The sequence below is a fragment of the Schistocerca piceifrons genome, chromosome 8, assembly GCF_021461385.2.
Source record: "Schistocerca piceifrons isolate TAMUIC-IGC-003096 chromosome 8, iqSchPice1.1, whole genome shotgun sequence".
Taxonomy (NCBI): domain Eukaryota; kingdom Metazoa; phylum Arthropoda; class Insecta; order Orthoptera; family Acrididae; genus Schistocerca; species Schistocerca piceifrons.
Window position 1 is genome coordinate 295,665,185 of NC_060145.1, and position 21,269 is coordinate 295,686,453.

A 21,269-nucleotide genomic window follows, 5' to 3' on the forward strand; every position below is an offset into this window, starting at 1 on the left:
AGATGGTATGTTCAGGTGTCGAATTGGAACACTGTGAGACCCCAAAATATGTAGGAATGGCACTCGATAGATCTCTTATTTTCAAGAAGAACTGCGTGAATTTCAAGTCAAAAGTTACCGATCGGATAATCGTCTGCTGAAACTGGCCAGATCACAGTGGGTCGTCACCCTGAAACTCTATGAACTCATGAAATTACACTATACTATTTCGTGGGAGAGTATCCATGTCCTGTTTGGTATAACTCAACATATGTCACACAGGTGGACAGAACTCTCGTTTATTTATCGTTTGCGATACATCGCTATTCTTAAACACTTTATATAAAAAACCAATTGACATCCAGGCATTAAATATAATCGATAGCCTCCTCTGCCGCAGCTAGGAACTCGGTGACGGTTACCTCGCAAGCTCGAACTGCGCATTCCTCTATTATGTCCTGGATTGTTAGTTTCTCTGCACTGCAGTCGCAATTTGGAGCTGGTATCTTTACCCATTTGTAGAGGGCGTCAGCACTTCTTCCGTTCATAGTGCGTATGCCGTTTAAAGTTATCCACACTTTGCGTGACTGGTTGAAGCCGGGCGGCTTCCTATTTACGACGAATCTTCGGTATTTTGGTGGGTAGTGGTCTTGCCAGTGTTGCTTCCAGAGACTGTGGATGTCGGTTATAAGTCTTCAGCTCTTTAGCTGTGAGAGGGGTAGTCTTCTCGATTTAAGTCTTCTGCGCTCCAGGTCAACTTTATCATTATGTATGGACCGCTGAAGGTTATTAATTACCTTGTTGTATTCTATGAGCAGAGCATTTTTTCTCCTTATCTCTGGTGGTGGTATACGGCCCAGGGTTGGCAGCCAGATGTAGATTTTATTGTTCGTTGATGACGCGCATGGCGTTGTTTAATGCCACATCAGTTCTATTTGTGTATAGGCTATTAATCCATACGTGAGCGGTGCATTTTTCTGCCACAGACTAAACAAGTCCAACTGCTGATGTGCGGAGTTTATTTGCTATGGAGCCCCGAGTAATGCTTCACAATTTATAGATGATGTTACTTCTTGTCCTCGCTTCGCCTGCAGTCTTTGTCAGGTGTTCCATGTAAGAAAGTTGCCTGTCCAGTGTAACTCCTTGATATTTTGGGGTAGTGGGGTCGTTAAGGCGTTTCCCTTCATAGATGACACTGAGCTCTCTTCTTGCTGAGTGGCCGCGAAGATGGAAAAATGATACTTTGGTCATTTTGGAGTTTTTCTGCAGACTCCATTTGCGAAAGTAGCCACTCAGTGGCTTTTGATCAAGCACAAGAAGTCTTCAGTGACCTCAGATGATCCGTGTTGTTCAGCCAAGACCACTTGGTCAGTGCAGCTTCTATTAGGACGGAAACCTGCTTGTTCGTCTGGAATTGATCCCAGTACTGTTGGGCCGAGTCTTTATATAGGACTCCCTTGAGCAGCTTATATATGACACTGAGCATTGTGATTGGTCTATAGCTCTTTGTCTGGTCACTTGGTTTTTTCCAGGTTAAGCAGTGCTGTGATCTTTGGGTTCTTCATTTTCTGTGGTACGTTCCCTGTTGTCATTATATTTGCTTAAAACTCTACAAATAATATTTCGGGATATTTCCCACTGTGAATAAGGAATTATGGGCGTATTCTACCCGGTCCAGGTGTCTTTCCTACCTTGACGTTCTCCAGCGTGTCTCTGATGTCAGTAGTGGTAAATTTGAAAGCGTACCAAAGATGTGCTGTTTGTCTTAAGGCACTCTGAAAGGCACAAAGTTCACGCCGTATTGTTCTTGTATGGTTTTTGGTCCTTGGAGCTCTGCATGTAGCCCTGTGTGAGATTCAATCATATTTGCAGAAATATCTGTCATGATTTAGTTTTTCAGCTCTACCTAATTTTCAGAGGAGAGATCAGGCCTTTCTACCAGATGTTTTGAAATCAAGCAATTCTACGTTTTGCTCATATTTGCCTCGCCGAGCATCATCTAGGCTGTGCAGCATGCCGTCTGCAATCGCCGGGTCTCCACTCTCAGCGAATCCTTGATACTTAATTTTGCACTTTTTGTCCCAGCCTGGTACATGTTTTTTGCGGAACCCCCTTGGGATAGTGGCTTTTGCTGCACATTTAACGGCGCCTATGAATCTGTTGCAGTTACTGGCTGTTGGGTGAATTCATCCCACGCATTTATTCAGTTTTTTATTGTAGATATTCCAGTGCTTTTCTGAAATTCCGCATTGGGCATTGTATGGTTTTTATTAGTAGTATATTAATTCCACTGTCAATCAGGAATGGACGGTCTTGGCTATCAGAGAAGTTCGTTAATACACTTCATGTAGAACTTACTGCTGTTTGGTTTTTGTCAGTCATTACAAAGCAGAGATCGTGGTTGTGTTCCCTTGTCCAGTCTGCTGAGCTGTATGTTACTCGGCCCGTTGGGTCGAAAACTAAGAACAGGTTGTTATTGTATGCCCAGTTAACAAGAGCTTCGCCACTCCCATCAACTGCTCTGTATTTGCACAGGGGGTGGTGGCTATTAAAATCTCCCACATATATGGCTCGGTGTGGTAGGTAGGGTAGGGCTTCTTGAGGCCAGGTAGTACTTGGTGGTTTGCCGGCCGAAGTGGCCGTGCGGTTCTAGGCGCTGCAGTCTGGAACCGTGGCACCACTACGGTCGCAGGTTCGAATCCTGCCTCGGGCACGGATGTGTGTGATGTCCTTAGGTTAGTTAGGTTTAACTAGTTCTAAGTTCTAGGGGACTAATGACCTCAGAAGTTGAGTCCCATAGTGCTCAGAGCCATTTGAACTATACTTGGTGGTTTGTACACATTACCATCCTGCACTGTTGCTAAGCACAGGTGAGCATCTCCAATGCAGATCGAACACATGTGGCCGCCCTCTAGAGATTATGATAGGTTGCACCAACTAGATTGTAACCTGGGATCTTGCCTCTCCATTTAAGTTGATCTTCATCTTCAGAGTGAGTTTTCTGAGCTGCAACCAGATCGATGTTGTCATCACATACAATCTTACTTAATACTTGACATTTACCCGACTTATTCCTTCTATGTTAATTTGGCACATTTTAGTGATAGGTCCAAGGGACCTCGTCCGTGGACTCTGAGGAGGGCCGTTTTTTATAGTCAGGCGTGTTGGTGTGTCTTATATCAGTGACAGCCGATGTACAATTAGCTATTAAATTAACGATCAAGATCAGGGATTGTTTGGATGCCTCATAGTGACTGTTCATGTCCGTAGCATACCCAAGCTACATCTGTCCCCTGGGTGGTGCTAAAGAACAGAGTTTGCAGTGACACCTGGAGAATCAAAACAAGTTGCTTGAAATTCATTCCAGTTGAATGGTTATACCATCTCGCAGTGTTAGTACCACCTCCTGTTCGAAGAGCAATAGCTGTGACTGAGAAAAGAAAGAGAGTGGAGGAGTAGAGAACTCATCCTAAGTGTGGGCACGAAATGCACCGGCAACCACTGAAGTCAAAGAGGGGTTTCCTAAGAACATTGACACCAATGCTGGAAAAGCTAGGCTGCGACTATTGAAAGTTGCAACATGCACCCTGCCTGGAAAAGAGTGTCCTGGCTATGTCACAAATGTACGACTTGGAAGTTCCTGAATAGACTGAGATCTGGAGTTGGCAAATCAAATGTCAATATGGCAAGATGGAGCTACACTGATCAAGATAATATTCAGTATGTCTCTGAAGAGGACCTGGCTGTTCATCATATGCCTCAATGTTGACTATATCCAGCGTCCTGTACGGATGATGAACTTCATCACGGGACATAAAATGCATTGGAAGTGGCCAAGGTGCATATTTATGGTACGTGATAAATAAATAAAATCCTCCAACCGTCCCCACTTTCACCATTCACCTTTCACCTGTTTCCCAAAATTAAAGAACACCTTCGAGGACTTCACATTGATTGTGCCGAATCGGTGCAAGCAGAGGTGAGGTTGTGGCTCCACCTACAAAGTCAAACACTCTACAATGGCGGTATCGACAAACTGGTCTCTTGGTGGCAGAAATGTGTTCGTTGTCTGTGTAACTATGTTGAGAAATAAAGACATGACATGAAAGATAAAGATGTAGAAAATAAATTTTGACTTCTTCTAAGTTCTTTGAAGTTTTCTCACAAAAATTTCTGATGCATTATTTCTCACACGGTGACCGAGCGGTTATAGGCGCTTCAGTCCGGAACAGGTCGCAGGTTCGAATCCTGCCTCGGGCATGGATGTATGTGATGTCCTTAGGTTAGTTAGGTTTAAGTAGTTCTAAGTTCTAGGGGACTGATGACCTTAGATGTTAAGTCCCATAGTGCTCAGAGCCATTTGAACCATTTTGATTGACCGAAATCCGCTTCCGGAAAACGTTTGACACGGTGTGTCCACCGCAAAGTCTTAACGAATATCCGAGCATGTGGAATAAGCTCTCAGGTACGAGAGTGACTGGAAGATTTCATAATCAATAAATAACAGTAAGTTGTCCTTGATGGCGAGCGTTCATCAGAGATTACGGGTATCGTCAGGAATGTCCCAGGGAAATATGATAAGACCGCTCTTGTTCCCTGCATCTGGGACTCGGGCTCTTTGCTGCTGACGCTACACTGTAAGGGAAAGTATAGTCGCTGGGTGACTGTGAAATGATACAAGATGACTGGATGACCGAAATTCTGTTTGCTGTGATGAATGGCACCTTTCTCTAAATGTACAAAAATGTATGTTAATGCAGATGAGTAGGAAAAGCACTCCTGTAATTGTAGACTGCAGTGTTAATAATGTGCTGCTCGACACAGTAATGTCTATTAAATATTCATGCGTAACATTGCGAAACGATATGAAACGGAATGACCACGTAAAGACTGTAGTAGGGAAGGTGAATTGTCGATTTCGGTTTATTAGGAGAGTTTTATAAAAATGTAGATCTATAATGCAGACCGCGTATAGAACACTAGTGCCATTCATCCTTGAGTAGTGTTCGAGTGTTTGGGATATACAACAGAGAGGATCATGGGGAGACATCGAAGCATTTCAGAGGCGTGCTGCTAGAATTGTTACCGGTGGGTTCCATTGACTCGCCGCTGTTACGGAGATGCTTCGTGAGCTCAAACAGGAATTTCTGTAGGGAACACAACGTTGTTTCCGCGAAACACTACTGAAAAAGATTATGAAACCAGCATTTGCAGCTGACTGCACACCATTTCTACTGCCACAACGTTCATTCTGTTTAAGGACCGCGAAAACAAGAGAAATAGTGGCTCGTACGAGGGCATATAGACAGCGTTTTTCCTCACTCTGTTTGCGAGTAGAAATGGAAAGGAAATTGCTAAAAGTCGTACATAGTACACTCCACCGTAAGCCATGTTGCGGCCTGCGGTGTACATATCTTGGGTCGATTGCAAGCATTTTAAGCGAGTACATAAACTTAACATGCATGTTTCTCCCAAATTATGCTCTAAACTCTGAAACTGCCAAAGTACTGTGGAGGGATAGGGCTCTCAGTCACGTCAGAAAAGTGATCACACTCATTAAAGATCTTAATATGACGTTGGCCCTCAGAAAAAGAAGTTTCTATTTATACTTGGGTTCGGACTACGTGGTCGCCGAAAGATACGTTTGTCTACATACACTCGTGTTGGCCCCACGCCTAGATGGACAACCTAACGCTCGATAAGCCCTCGCCTCCGCCATAAAATCGTAAGAGAAGTAGGAACGATTTAAAGTGGAATAACTGCATAAAACAAATAGCATGAAAAGCAAATTCCGGGCTGAAATCAGTAGGAAGAAGTTTAAGAAATGTAATTCATCGAGGGAAGAAGTGGCTAACAAAACACTATTTTGACCGATACTTGAGTATTATTCATCAGCCCGGTACCCTCACCAGATTGCAATAATAGAGGAGATTCACAACATGTAACGAAGAGCGAGCATTTTGTCATGGGATCGTCATGGGCGGTGTGAGAGCGATCGGGAGATGCTCGACAAACTCTAGAGGCAGACGCTAAAAGAGAGGCGCTGTACGTCACAAGAGGATTAGCGCTGAATTTCTGAGAGAGTACGTTCCGGGAAGAATTCGGCAACATATTACTACCTCCCCCATACTTCTCACGAAATGGCTACAACGAGAAAATGCTACAAATTAAAGTTAATACGATATTTCGCTGACAGTTGTTATTCCCACGTACCATTCGTGAACGCAATAGGGACTATGGGAATCAAATATTGGTTCCAAAAGTAACTTCCGCCACGAACCGTAAAATTACTTGCTGAATGTAGACACAGATGGGGTAGACGTAACGTTCGCTGATTCTACTCAAAATCGCCATTGAATAATTTATTTAAAGCACTAACTTTTATTGATGTGATTTTATTCACTAATTATGAGCTACTGTAGTTAATCCTCTGAAATGTGGAACTTTACGTCATTCTTCCTTGAATTTCACCATGCGGTTGGATTGTTTTAGTGATCTAGATCATAACCATATGCATTGTCAGTGGAAAATTTGTAATAAGATAAAGAAAATGAACGTGTGAAATACTACCTACGCATTACTTGAGTGGCCTATTTTATCTCCTTTTTGTTTATGACGAGCGATTGGTGATCAAAACAGCTCTTGATCAAGCTAGCCATCTGACACTGATAACGTCTGCTCCTTTCCGGAATAGCAGCAAGTGCCTGGCAAACGTTGCAACGCCTCATTTTCTTTCTAGGTTTCTGCACATGTAGAATACTGACACCTTTACTTGTACAAAACAAATGAGTGACTATAATTCCTTGTCCATTAAATTCATTTTGAACAAGTTCACTTAGGTGAGTGGAATATACAATATATTGTTCTCTGCGCCTTCTGCAGGAACAAATAAATTTTTCGGATGTTCCACTCGTGAACATGCTACTTGTATCTGACCTTGATTTAATCCATACACTTGCCTTTTGCCTGAGGCTTGCCCACTTACATGTTTGTCATGTATATTTCACATACATAAACTCGTTGTTATTGATCGACAACGACGAAGTTCCAGGGGTCGTAGAGGGTTCATGGGGAACAAATTGAGAGTGGGAAACTATGTCCTGAAACTATACAACGATGTCACAGGACTTCGAAGTAACAGGCGACGTCTTCTGCCGCTGGGCCACTCATTCGGCAGCATACGTGACTTTGTACACTGACGAACTGTGACGTCCCATCTCCTGTTTTTGTTGTCGCTGTTGATGTTGAGCCGCTACTGCTACAGCTCGGTCGGTGGAATGGAGACGCGAAGCGCAATGATGGTTGTCCCCGTCGGAATCGTGGAACAGCACCTGAAAATCTACAAAGAAAATTGCTCCTCGCGTAATGTATGAAAGTCCGTTTTTGAGTCCACACAGTCTTCTCAGCGATGCGAACTGCTGATTTTAATTGTCCGTGTCTGCTTTATGATGATTTGCTATGCCCGGTTAGCTAGTTATTGCAGTATTGAGTGAATCATTCATCACCAGCGTCGTTTCACACCACTGAAGCGAGGAAATATTCATTTGCGGTTCAGTATCAGTAGTTGTTACGTAGCTAGGCAGAATTGTTCACTACGGCGCGACGCAAATCCAGAGAATATCTATAATGCTATCTTGCTTCCGTGCGTCGTAATATTATTTCGGCACAACACTCCTTTCAGTGCTTAACGTTCATCAAGTAACTCATTCAATTAAAATGTTCACAGTTAATTAATTTTGATCACCAACTATCACACAGTTCAATTAATGATGGAGCCAACACGTGAGATTTCCATTACTGACGAACAATTTTTATTGTTCCTTCTTAGCAGTCTGTTTATAATTATCACACTACACGCTCACCGATGGATCATATCAATTACGATTCTTTTCAGTCCGGTGATCGTGACAATTACAACTTTTACAATCGACGTATTTTTATTATCTTCGTGTCGTCGTACTAATGTTTCCTACTCACGGCTAATCAGGTATTGCATTCTTCGATACTATGTCCATTCTTCATTGTAACTGTTCACTTGAGTCCAACAATAATATCTCCAATAATTAAATTTCATTAACTCGTCGTACACTATCAGAATATCACTTCAGTTCAAGTTCTCAAGTCAGAATAACTGAGAACAAAGTCCGCGCATCTCTATCACGCAATAGTACTTTTATGAATAGAAAGAATCTCGTAGCATTCCGTTTGTAGTACTATAAGAAACGGTGCTCTCTCAATACTTGATAGCAAGCAAGCTAGCAAGAGCCAAACATTTCCATGATCGAGCATTGTAGACGCATTGAATTTCCTTTTCGCCGCGTTTACAACTCTCTTTCACAATAAATGTTCTCTCTGACCGACATATTACTTTGGACTTAACTTTCGTCGTACTGATTTGCAGTTATTACTAAGATGTTTGATAGCCAATTAAAAATAACATTTCTTTCTTTCTACCTTTATATCATGACATACTCAGTAATTATTGAAATTGGTGTGCATCAGAACTTTTAGGGTGTTATATTATTGTTAAAGTTGTGGTACATGTCAGGATAACATTGTTACCTACTTTAAATTATCATGACACTCATATCTGGGTTTTCGGGTTTGTTGGTGTGTTACAGAACCCAAGGCGGAAAATCTTGTAATATTGTCTGTTATTCAGTGATCGCGACTGACTGAGACTGTCGGCAGCGGAGAACATGGAGCTAGCCGCTGCATAGACACACCTTGGCTCCTATGAATGTGATACTCTGAAGGCTCTGTGGATGACGGTTTCAGACATTGGTTTCCATCTGTAGTTCATATTTGTCCTGTATGCCGAAAAAAATGGAGATTTTGGAGAAATTTCTTTCTGAAACCGTCAACTACAGAGGCAAGAGAGCATCGTAGGTTTCACAGGAGGCAAGGTCTGTCCGTGCAGCAGTTAGCTCCATCTTCCCACTGCCGATTGTGACAATCAGTCGCAATCACTGAACAACAAACAACATTGCGACACATTCCGCAAATGATACATCAGTGTACAAAGTCACGTTGACTAACGTAGGGGTTGCCTAGAAGCAGGCGCCGGTGTCTATAATTTCGACGCTCTGTTGCGGTGCATGTCGTTTCTGGACATACACTCCTGGAAATTGAAATAAGAACACCGCGAATTCATTGTCCCAGGAAGGGGAAACTTTATTGACACATTCCTGGGGTCAGATACATCACATGATCACACTGACAGAACCACAGGCACATAGACACAGGCAACAGAGCATGCACAATGTCGGCACTGGTACAGTGTATATCCACCTTTCGCAGCAATACAGGCTGCTATTCTCCCATGGAGACGATCGTAGAGATGCTGGATGTAGTCCTGTGGAATGGCTTGCCATGCCATTTCCACCTGGCGCCTCAGTTGGACCAGCGTTAGTGCTGGACGTGCAGACCGCGTGAGACGACGCTTCATCCAGTCCCAAACATGCTCAATGGGGGACAGATCCGGAGATCTTGCTGGCCAGGGTAGTTGACTTACACCTTCTAGAGCACGTTGGGTGGCACGGGATACATGCGGACGTGCATTGTCCTGTTGGAACAGCAAGTTCCCTTGCCGGTCTAGGAATGGTAGAACGATGGGTTCGATGACGGTTTGGATGTACCGTGCACTATTCAGTGTCCCCTCGACGATCACCAGTGGTGTACGGCCAGTGTAGGAGATCGCTCCCCACACCATGATGCCGGGTGTTGGCCCTGTGTGCCTCGGTCGTATGCAGTCCTGATTGTGGCGCTCACCTGCACGGCGCCAAACACGCATACGACCATCATTGGCACCAAGGCAGAAGCGACTCTCATCGCTGAAGACGACACGTCTCCATTCGTCCCTCCATTTACGCCTGTCGCGACACCACTGGAGGCGGGCTGCACGATGTTGGGGCGTGAGCGGAAGACGGCCTAACGGTGTGCGGGACCGTAGCCCAGCTTCATGGAGACGGTTGCGAATGGTCGTCGCCGATACCCCAGGAGTAACAGTGTCCCTAATTTGCTGGGAAGTGGCGGTGCAGTCCCCTACGGCACTGCGTAGGATCCTATGGTCTTGGCGTGCATCCGCGCGTCGCTGCGGTCCGGTCCCAGGTCGACGGGCACGTGCACTTTCCGCCGACCACTGGCGACAACATCGATGTACTGTGGAGACCTCACGCCCCACGTGCTGAGCAATTCGGCGGTACGTCCACCCGGCCTCCCGCATGCCCACAATACACCCTCGCTCAAAGTCCGTCAACTGCACATACGGTTCACGTCCACGCTGTCGCGGCATGCTACCAGTGTTAAAGACTGCGATGGAGCTCCGTATGCCACGGCAAACTGGCTGACACTGACGGCGGCGGTGCACAAATGCTGCGCAGCTAGCGCCATTCGACGGCCAACACCGCGGTTCCTGGTGTGTCCGCTGTGCCGTGCGTGTGATCATTGCTTGTACAACCCTCTCGCAGTGTCCGGAGCAAGTATGGTGGGTCTGACATACCGGTGTCAATGTGTTCTTTTTTCCATTTCCAGGAGTGTATGTTCTTATTATCAACTTGTTCCTCTACAACCCCTTGAATTTTGTCGCTATCGTATATACGTACATATAGCGTATTTCACACATATTTGTTGACATATTTCATCCGTATCCCTAGCGAATTTCAGCCTGCATTTTCTCCTGAATTCTGAGGGAACTTGTAATTCTTCCAGTAACTGAATGCCTTTTGGAAGTAAAGGACAGCCGGTGGTAGCTCTCTGATTCTCAGCTGCTTTACACAATGCGGTTTTAGAGAAGATTTTAAATGTAACTATAGTACTGAGCTGCGTGACGTGATGTTTGGTCCCAAAGAAACAAGGTAATTTATCCACTGAACAACAACAGATTGTGCATCAACCTTTGAAAGCATTCCAAATCAACAAATTACGGGAAAAATTACCAATGGATCTTTCCAGATATTTTTGCATGTCATCCCTTCTCATCATTAACCCCACTCCTAGAAGTAGTAATGTTATCTTGTTCCCATAGTATTTTCATACAAATAATGAGTCGTGTATGCACTAAATTTGGTTCGAACTGCCCCATTGGTTTCTGAGCTACTATTTTATACCACGCCTCATTACCTCAGATCCTCAGCCACATGGAGAACAAGAGCGACTTACTGTAACAAACAATTTTTCTGTCAGAAATTCCTTAAGTGTTACAGAAATATGATGATATGTCATTGCATTCCCCCCCCCCCCTCCTCACCACCACTCACACACAATTCCCCACCTGATCGAGTACTCTCAACTTTAGGGATGAAACTTCATCGTGACCGTTACCAATAAATCTAGCAACATCCACAGCTCTGGATTTGATACTAATGTCGATCGCTATCGAACATTTCTACATGTCACATCCTCTCAAATCTGTCCCAACCCCTAAGGGTGGCTGGGACATATTAACCTCACAACATCTTAATACAAATAGTGAGTCACGTATACAGAAAATTTTATTGAAATTGCTCCGAAAGTTCATACATTATGCTTCATTGTCACCCCATCTTCGACTTCACCAAATCCAATGAGGAGGAAGTTGTACCAACCCCTACAGAGACCTTCACAGACGTGAGCAGAACAGCTCACAAAAGTACCGTCATTATCGTACGAATGGCTTAGTACTGCATAGAAGACAACAAATATTTATTTTTACACAATAGACGCATAGCTAGAACAAAATGTGAAGGTCTCAAAAGTGGATGAAGGAACAAAATGACAGCATATGTGATGTATTTCTATGATTAAAAACTATAGTAAAATTTACAAAGAATCTGCAAGTGTGAGCCCATTTATGAGCGCAACGTTGCACACCACGTGGCCTGGATGCACGCAATGATTCGGTTGAGAAGCATGTTAGCAAGCTGTTTTGTCCTCTCCTGAGATAGGATGGCTCGCAACTCTTCTAACTGGTTCTCCAGACTGTTAAGCCAAAATATTATGACCACTGCCCACCATGACGCTGGATGTCGCCTGGCGGGCATGTGGCAATGTAGCAAAAGTAGATAAATGGTGTAGACACGGACGGGTGATTAGCCTGGAGAATATATGGCTGAAAATGAGCAAATTCATTGAGATAAGTGACTCTCAAAAAGGGAAGATTATTATTACACAGAGTTCGTGAACGAGTATCTTGAAAAAATTCGAAGGCTTGTTTGCTCTATAAAGTAGGATAAATGGTGATCTGTGACATCTCGGCCAGATGAACACAATGTTGTTGCATGACAAGTGTTTCAGAGCATACCATTCATCGTACACTGTTGAACATGGAGCTCCGCAGCAGACCACCCCTACATATTCACATGTTGATCCAACGACATCGTCAATTACGACTGCAGTGGGTATCGGGATTCGACTTTCAATGGAAACGTCTGTTCAGGTAAAACAAATTTTTGCTACACTAGGCAGATGGTTATCTCCACAAATGCCACCATCGAGATGAACGGCGGCTCGAAACGTTCAGTGCGCCACTGATGTAGGTTGGTGGGAGCAGTATTATACTATGGGAGACATTCTCCTGCACTTGCATGGGACCTGTGGTAGTAATCGAAGGCAAACTGACCGCTGCAAACCTTCATCCCTTCATGCTTCACGTCATCTTTCAGTAGTATCCAGGGTCTGTCCCAAAAGTTCTAGGAATGTTTTTGGTAGTTGGCAACACTGTCGAGTGGAGCATCATGCGGAGAAGTGGGGGGGGGGGGAATCTAAGCTTCGAAAAGAGACCTGTATCGGCTGCCTGTGGGCAGTTGTTGAGGCAGTACCACACTCCATCCAAAAATATGTACTGCACCCTTATTGGGCAAAAAAATGGGTCAGTTTTTGGAGCCGTGTTATGTAATCAAGTTCTGTGTAAAACTGGGAAAAAACGGGAAGAAAGACTCTCGAAGTGCTTCGGAAAGCCTTCACTGATGGGGAGATGAAACAAAGCTAGGCTTTCATGTGGCACTAGAGGTTCTGGGGAGGTCGAGAGTCTGTCAAAGACGGCGACTCGGTGCAAAAAGTACGTCAAGTTGCGGACAAGGGCCGACGATTAAGTGTTCGGATGATTGCACAGGAGTATGGAATACCCAAAACAATCGTTCACCAAAAATTGGTGCCATAAGTCCTGATGAGTGAGATGAAGGAGTAGCGTTTGTTGAAGTGCCAGGAATTGCATGACGCTGCAAAACGGACCCAAAATTTGTTGGAGGGAGTGATCACAGGGGACGAGAAATGGATTTTTTAGTACGATTCCGAAACAAAGCGTCACAAGAGTGAATGATAAACCAAGGAGTTTCTTCGCAAAGGAAAAAAAGGAAAAGCAAATTGCGAGTCAAGGGTATGCTCAATGTGTTTTTTGTCAGAATAACTGCGATTCACAGTGAATTTGTGCCACAAGGACAAAGAGTCAACACAATGTTTTACTGTGAAATGCTCAAACTGTTGTGCAACATAGTTCGACACACCCAAAAAAAATTCTCGACAGTGGGATCCCACACCATAACAACATGTGAAGCCATACCTCGCTCTTTGTCTGAGTTTCTGGCTAAAATAGGTGTGGCAAGACTGCCCCAGTCGCTGTACAGCCCCGATATGCCACCAGCTGACTTCGTTTTGTTCACAAGGATCAAAATAATCCTGAAAGGCACTCGGCATGGGGCGTTGGAGGCGGTAAAAACCACTTCGACGATCAAACTGAAGATGATTTTGTTGGCAATGGTGCATCGAATATGGGGGAGAATACTTTGAGATGTTCTGAAAAGACTGTAGACTGATACTGAATAAACGATTTTAAAAAATTCACCCTGGGAACGTTTGGGACAAACCCAGTAATTGTCCATGTCTTGAGCAGGAATGGTGCTACAGTGGTTTGGGGAGAGCCGGCCGCAGTGGCCGAGCGGTTCTAGGCGCTACAGTCTGGAACCGTGCGACCGCTACGGTCGCAGATTCGAATCCTGCCTCAGGCATGGATGTGTGTGATGTCCTTAGGTTAGTTAGGTTTATTTAGTTCTAAGATCTAGGGGACTGATGACCTCAGAAGTTAAGTCCCATAGTGGTCAGAGCCATTTGAACCATTTCATTTGGTTTGGGGAGCGCAATATCGCCCTAAAATTGATGTCTCATCGACCAAATTCACCTGATGTAAATCTTATGGGACCCATCTGGGTCGCTATCGGGCACCATCACTGTGCACACAAATCAGCGGACTGTTATGCGAATTACATGACCTGTGCATAGACATCTATTGCCACATACCTCCACAAACCTACCAACAAACTGTCGGATCACTGACACGCAGAATCTGTGATGTAGTTCGTTCCAAAGAGGGACAAACAAGCTTTCAAGAAGGTGGACATAAGATTTGGCTCGTCAGTGTATGTCGTATATACTGGCACGGGGCGAAGACGATGTTCGAGCTGGTCTCACATTTGTTCTGTCGCGGATGGTCTGGATGCTTGCTGGCCACTGAAGTACCTCAAAATCACGAAACTGTTCATAGAGATATGTAAAATGCGTCGAGAAGCATTGTGTTGTTGAAAACGGCACCATGATTATTTTCTATGTGGGACGCCGGATGTCCGCGACGTACCGCCATCCCGTCAAAGCTCCATCAGTCACTACCAGCCGTTACCTAAGTCATAATCAATAGTTTCCGAGATCATGACGTCAGGAGTGACACCGCTATGGCTTTTCGAAACACTGGAAGATTGAGACATCTCCAGAGGTCGCTGCTGCACTCGCCACAGTGGTTATCTGGTTCAATGTAGAACTGTGATTCATTGCTGTAAAATACAGGACGTCATTCGTCACCAATACATGCTTCACAGTCAAGGCAGCACTCCAAAAGCAATCGATTTTGCTGAGCTATAAACAGCCTCTGCAGGAGGCAGTAATTCCCTAGTCCAGTTGCTGCTAGTCTCCTACCAGTTGCACAGACGACACACAATGTGTTAGAGAGTGCATTACCTGTCCTCAGTCAGCTTTCACACGTGTAAAGAGGATAAGCTGTGCTTGGCGCACAGTATGGCGATCCTCCCTCGCCATGATCGGACGTGATCGACCAGAACCTTGACGACAGGCAGGCCTGCACTCTCGTACTCATGCAGTCCAGCATCAGTCATTGTCACATCTGAATGCTTCACAAATCGTGCCATTGTGCTTGCTGGACAAATGGAGACCCACAATAATGTCCTTTCAAACTTTGTGAGGTGCGATAACAATGTCTCACCCGTTTACATGGCAGCTCATTGACCTTCACAGTGATCACTCAGCATTTTAAACTGTTCATGTCTGATATATGCTACCTTCCTGGTAACAATATTAAACACGAACAACCGTAATGCTCCCTGGCGGCTGTTCTGCCTGTCACTGCCACAGAGAGTTGGAATTCTAAATCATTTACATATCCATTGATGGTATGTACTCGTACGAAGTTACACTGGTATCTGAGCATGTCTTCTAGGTGCTCCACTATTTTGGTAAGACTGGATATTTATGATGAAGAATATATGCAAGCCACTTGCTGTGCCAAAGAGCCGGCCGTTGTGGCCGAGCGGTACCAGGCACTTCAGTCCGGAACCGCGCTGCTGCTACGTTCGCAGGTTCGTATCCTACCTCGGGCATGGATGTGTGTGATGTAGTTAGGTTGGTTAGGTTTAAGTAGTTCTAATCCTTGGGGACTGATGACCTCAGATGTTAAGTCCCATAGCGCTCAGAGCCATTTGAACCATTTTTTGTGCCAAAGAGAGATTCAGTAGAAAACAATGACATAACATTTTCTTCTAGCTCTATACGTTTATATATCTCTCTTATTCGCAAACTCAGAGGGGTTAATACATCTCATGTGAATATAGGTACTATGAGGCTATGGTTACTATTTCTATTTCCATAAAAAGATAGCTGCATGATATCCAAGTGTGAATCATTTGCCTAATTGTAGTTACTTTCGTTTGGCCAGTGACATGTTTTTGTCTTAGTAAGCTGCATTTTACGGACGCTCAGTGGCGAGGTTAATAGCTCTGCCTAAGAGAATGAAAATATGGTAAATATTTTAAATATTTGCTAGTGTGCACATCTTTCTACCTTATTATTTCTTGATACTGTACTGAGTTAATAGGAGGTGGGATACTTTTGCCAGAGCAAAACTATATAACCTGTGTTTTCCAAATTTTAAAACTAGCACATTTGAACAAAACCAGTTAATAACTATTTACTCTGTTGATTCTTCTCAGCTCGGCCTCACAAAAATTCTAGTATCATCCGCACATAGGGCTTCTGATTAAGAAAGTGGTCAATCGTTAACATAAAGCAAGAATATTAGTGGGCCTAAGATCGGATCCTGTGTACTGTCATCCTAATTTCTCTCCACGCACATGATGTGGCGTCGCTCTTCGTGTTACTCAGACAGGAGCTCTTAGCTTCTTAGATGAGAGCTATACCATGCAGGTGCTGAAGTACATATTCCACAGAAACTTTGATTTCTGATAGAATTTTGTCATTGGCACGATGAAATGCATTTGCTATAATCCATGGTGCTGCAATGTTTGTGGTGAGAACTGTACTTACAATGTCGGAAAATAGTACACATGAAAGACGACGTCGATTTTGATACGATGAGGGCATATGATACCTGCGGGAGAATAGATGCAGTGATAATGGTTTCTCTGTCGTCTGCCAGTCGGTAGCGTAGTGGCATAGCCACCAGAGTGCTGTTTGTGTCTAACCTTTAATAGGGAGTGCTCACAGCCAGAAGGCTCAGTGTGGGCAAACATGTGAAGAAAGCAGGCAACTGTGCAACGGATACACACGCGTGCTTCCTACAGCCAACACAGCGAGTTTGAAAGGGGTCAGATTGTGGCCTTCAAAGAGAAAGAATGGTCCTTTCGGAGAACTGTCACGTAAGTAGGATATGCTGCGTCAGTTGTGCAACGATGCTGATATCTGTTGTGAAAAAAACATTCTCACGCCCATAGTTGAGGTTCTAGATGTCCACACAGCACAGACGCCCGTCAGGATCGACGTATTGTAAGACTGTAAGGACAGCAGTGGCAGGTCGTTCAGCTACACTGGTAAGAGGTTTTGTAAGTCCAGACATGTCAACAGCAACTGTTATGAACAGGTTGTCAATAATTGGAGTACAGGCACACTCACCTCCAGCCCTTCTTCCACAACCTCGACGTGCATAGCTCGACTGGGGCCGTCAGAGAATCACTTGGGAACTGCAAGCGATTTCAGCGATGAAATGAGATTCTATTTGCACGCAAGTGACGGGCGTTTGTGCGTACGATGTAGACCCGGTGAACGCCATCCCGTAGCGTGTACTCATCCAAGACAAACTGGTCGCACCACGGGCCTTATGGAGTACGGTGCGATGAGCTACAACTCTCGTTCCAATTTGGTGTTCCTGGAGGGGACGCTAACCAGCGCTCGGTAAAAAAATGGGTCTGAGCACTATGGGACTTAAGATCTGATGTCAGCATTCCCCTAGAACTTAGAACTACTTAAACCTAACTAACCTAAGGACATCATAAAACATCCATGCCCGAGGCAGGATTCGAACCTGCGACCGTAGCAGTCACGCGGTTTCAGACTGAAGCGCCTATAACCGCTCGGCCACACCGGCCGGCCGCTCGGTAGATGCAGAATGTTGTTAGATGCGTTCTTTTGCTGTTGTTGCAACGGAAAGGTGATTTGTTGTTTAGCAGAATAATGCTTGGCTATACATTGCCCATGAAACGCTATGTGCTCTGAAAGACGTGGAGTAACTTCCCCGGCCAGCGCGCTCTCCAGACTTCCTCCAATCGAGCAAATGTGGGTTATGATGGTACGAGAAGTGACTCGTGCGACTCGTCAACCAGCAAGTCTTACAGAACTACGTGAACACGTCGAGCAGGCGTGGCATGACGTATCCCAGGACATTACCTGCCATCTGTAAGATTGACTGGATGCCACAATCAGCGCCTGCTTTGCCGGCCGCGGAAGCTACACCCAAAACTAATACGGATGTTTCAGCAAGGGTAGGTACCTGGTATCTGAGAACGGCTGGAGAGATCTGTAAATGTAATCATTTCATGTAGCCTATTTGATTCGAAGCAGTGGTTGGGAAGGGAGTGAGACAGGGTTGTAGCCTATTCCCGATGTTAAAGGAAACAAAAAAAAAAAAAAAAATTGGAGTAGGTATTAAAATCCAGAGAGAAGAAATAAAAATTTTGAGGTTCGCCGATGACATTGTAATTCTGTCAGAGACAGCAAAGGACTTGGAAGAGCAGCTGAACGGAATGGACAGTGTCTTGAAAGGAGGGTATAAGATGAACATCAACAAAAGCAAAACGAGGATAATGGAATGTAGTCGAATTAACTCGGGCGACGCTGAGGGAATTAGATTAGGAAATGAGACACTTAAAGTAGAAAAGGAGTTTTGCTATTTGGGGAGCAAAATAACTGACGATGGTCGAAGTAGAGAGGATATAAAATGTAGACTGGCAATGGCAGCCGGCCGGAGTGACCGTGCGGTTCTAGGCGCTGTAGTCTGGAGCCGAGCGACCGCTACGGTCGCAGGTTCGAATTCTGCCTCGAGCATGGATGTGTGTGATGTCCTTAGGTCAGTTACGTTTAATTAGTTCTAAGTTCTAGGCGACTGATGACCTCAGAAGTTAAGTCGCATAGTGCTCGGAGCCATTTGAACCATTTTTGACCAATGGCAAGGAGGCGTTTCTGAAGAAGAAAAATTTGTTAACATGGAGTATTGATTTAAATGTCAGGAAGTCGTTTCTGAAAGTATTTGTATGGAGTGTAGCCATGCATGGAAGTGAAACGTGGACGATAAATAGTTTAGACAAGAAGAGAATAGAAGCTTTCGAAATGTGGTGCTGCAGAAGAATGCTGAAGATTAGATGGGTAGATAACATAAGTATTGAGGAGGTATTGAATAGGATTGGGGAGAAGAGGAGCTTGTGGCGCAAATTGACTAGAAGAAGGGATCGGTTGGTAGGACATGTTCTGAGACATCGAGGGATCACCAATTTTGTTTTGGAGGGCAGCGTGGAGGGTAAATATCGTAGAGGGAGACCAAGAGATGAATATACTAAGCAGATTCAAAAGGATGTAGGCTGCAGTAGGTACTGGAAGCTGAAGAAGCTTGCACAGGCTAGAGTAGAATGGAGAGCTGCATCAAGCAAGTCTCAGGACGGAAGACCACAACAACAACAACATTTGATTTTACTGTTGGCAATAAATCTTGAGTGATAAATCTTGAGTGAACTGGAAATCTCTAAAAGTGTGTAATTTATTCCTGGAAGTTTGTTTACGTTTAGACTGAGTTACCCTTCCTGCATGAAACGTCCATCCACTTTAAGCATCCCTGCATTTCGCTACAGTCAGAGTGACACTGCAAAAGATAGCTCCTGGCTAGCCACAGAACAAGTAAGGGTGCGTTTCTGTCGGACTAGACGCTGCTCAGACGTATCCGCTGCTAGTGACAGAGCGGGCTACGTTTGCCAGACACTTTGATGTGGTCCTGACGCCGCGCCGCTGCCCTCGTCTTGCGGACGCCGTGTTTGCAGCCTCGGCAAGCAGGCCGTCCGTCCGTCTCGCCTCTGGCAGGAGTCCGTCGGCGCGCGGACGGCTTAAGCGCTGACAGCGGCTCCTCGGGATGGGCCGGCTTGATGAATGACGCGTCGCCGCACGAAAAAACCACGGCTCTGCCCGTGTGTGCCGTGTAGCGCAAACACCGCCTCCATTAGGCCCTGTAACGGCCCGCCGGCCTGAGCCTCGCTGAAACTATGAGGGATGTGTTTGCCGTCTCCACAGTGGCTACAGGGGATTAGTCTGGCCCGCAGCTTGATAAATTTTAAGGAGGCCTGCAAATGGCTGTGTGCTCACAGCGACACGTCTCATCGTCAGTGTGGGAAGGGCTGTAAATATTTAATAGGTCTCTAACGAGATACTACCGTCCCAGAAGTCAGTGTATCCGTATTACTAAATCCATATTCCAGAGCTCAGTACCAGTTGCAGGTACTGCTACTGACTGTGTGTCAAAAGTGTGCGCAATAATACAATCATTACCTTTAGAAACGGTGAGACTGTCTTCAGGAAGTATAACTCACGGCGCGCAAATACCCGGGCTTTATTCAGCCTGTATTTGAGACAGAGCACTTACCGACTTCCAACAAATTATAAACATAACTGCAAAGCTTTGCCTCGCTCACACAACCCACAAAATGATGAAAGAAAGAAGTTTACCGCCTTCTACATTTTCGCCGTTCGTGAAGTCAGAGTACAGCATCAGGGATGTCGTTTTAATCCTTCTAATACCGAGTATTTTTTGTTACACTGGGTACCATTGGGGTCTTTAGTGACCCCAATGGAATTTATTTTTTGTTAGGGATAGTGTTATTAATGGTAGAATAAATCACATTTCTTATTTTTTCCACTATCTAAAACATGTCAGTAACATTACATTGAATTAAAATGCATATTTTTTAAAAAAATTTATTTCCGTTAAATTTACAAACGATTCTCATGAAACTACAAATATTTTTGATTTAATTCCGAATTGATATTTATGACGCATTACACTTACAGCAATAAATTGCAGAGTGGTTTTTATACACAGAACATCCACATTTCGAACATTTATCGGTGAATTTTCTATCCTCAAACCTTTTACAAAACGGACACTTTCCTCTTTTTTTTGTCTGTACTGTTGATGGAAGTACTGGAGAAATAATATTGTCTGGCTTTCTTCCGAAGAGCTGCTTTCCTAACTAATTCTTTGAGAAATCCCCTTCTCTTGTAGTTGGTCCTTCCTGCTCAGTCTGGTGTAAGATGTAGCCATATGATAAATGCATTCAGTGCACTGATATCAATCATGTTGTAAAATAATACCATTGGCCACCTTCTGCTCATCATCTTTGTAGTGTACGTTCTAACCAGATTGTCCATGGCATCTACTCCTTATTTTGTTTTATTATAATTCAGAGTCATTACTGGCTTGCATTCTTCACGATCTTCCACTTCCTTCCTTGAATGCATTGTACTGAACAAAGTTGCAACTTTTCCCTTTTTCGGACAATATGAAACAATTGAAGCATGCTCTTGGTATCCAAAAATAGATGAATATTTGACTCGACCTTTGATCTGAGTGAAAGCTTGTGGTAGTTCTCCTTTATTTTTTCTAATTGTTCCTAAGAGTGTGAGATTGATTTTCAGAAGTTCTCTCGGCAAACTAAGGCTAGTAAAAAAATTGTCGGTTGTTATATTTCTGCCACTGTTTT